Raw genomic sequence first — 1,104 nt, forward strand, 5'->3', positions numbered from 1 at the left:
CCAGAGTGAGCAAAAGGGCTGGCAAAATCACTCTGGACCCCTCACATCCAGCACAGTCCCTCTTTGAACTGTTGCCATCTGGTCGACACTACAGAGCTTTGAGCACCAGAATGGCCAGACACAGGAACATTTTCTTCCCTCAGGCAATCCATCTCATGAACACTTGACAATAACTGGAACACACAACACTATTTATACACCCATACACTTATTTATCTACACTTCAAATTTGCACATAATATACCTGTACATACAAAACTGTCTATTGTAATATACCTGCACATACAATTGTCAATTTATATATTTAGTAGGCTTAGTTAAGGTTAGTGTTGGTAGAATAAGTTGATGTGCTTGCAAAGTTGCTTATAGTGAGTAGAATATCTGTTGGGAAACCATCAAAAAAAGTGTTAGCAGATATTTAGCATACAGTCTACTAATACTCTAATGACTGCTAGTTGACATGTAGTCGCAGAGTTACTTATCAACAGTTGTCTAAAGGCTACCATCAAAATAATCAAATTGATATTAACATAAAAATAGTTCAAAGCAAATGTGTACACATTCATCTGATCTGATATCAGATCTTATGGCTGTTTGAGAAAAAGTATTATTATTATTATTTATACAGTGAAGTTACTTCACTTAAAGCAGACAAAGAGCACTTAATAATAATAAGACCACATTAAAGCATTTTGGAATGTTTTCATGAAGACTTTGTATTTGTTATTTTACAGTAAAAACACAAATAAGATGTACTAAGTTATTGTGCAGAATCTACAGATCTTAAACAATGGCAAGATATGAGACCTATAATACATTATAACTATGAGAAATATAATCCATTGTAACTTAAATGGATGCAATGTGTTCATTGTGTGTTATAAATCATCATACGCTTAACCACAAATAAGTATTATAATACATTAAAACTGTTCTTACGATTATTTATAAGATGATGCAACATATTATAAGGTTTCTTATAATGCATTATTCATTCCTTATAATGCTTTAAGAATAACCTTATAATGTATAATAAATACAGGCTTCATAGAAAGTGTTACCGGATTGACAAACAACTGAGGAAAGAAGAGAGAACATTCAGTT

Source organism: Sinocyclocheilus anshuiensis, unplaced genomic scaffold, assembly GCF_001515605.1.
Source record: "Sinocyclocheilus anshuiensis isolate Anshui unplaced genomic scaffold, SAMN03320099.WGS_v1.1 scaffold1729, whole genome shotgun sequence".
Taxonomy (NCBI): domain Eukaryota; kingdom Metazoa; phylum Chordata; class Actinopteri; order Cypriniformes; family Cyprinidae; genus Sinocyclocheilus; species Sinocyclocheilus anshuiensis.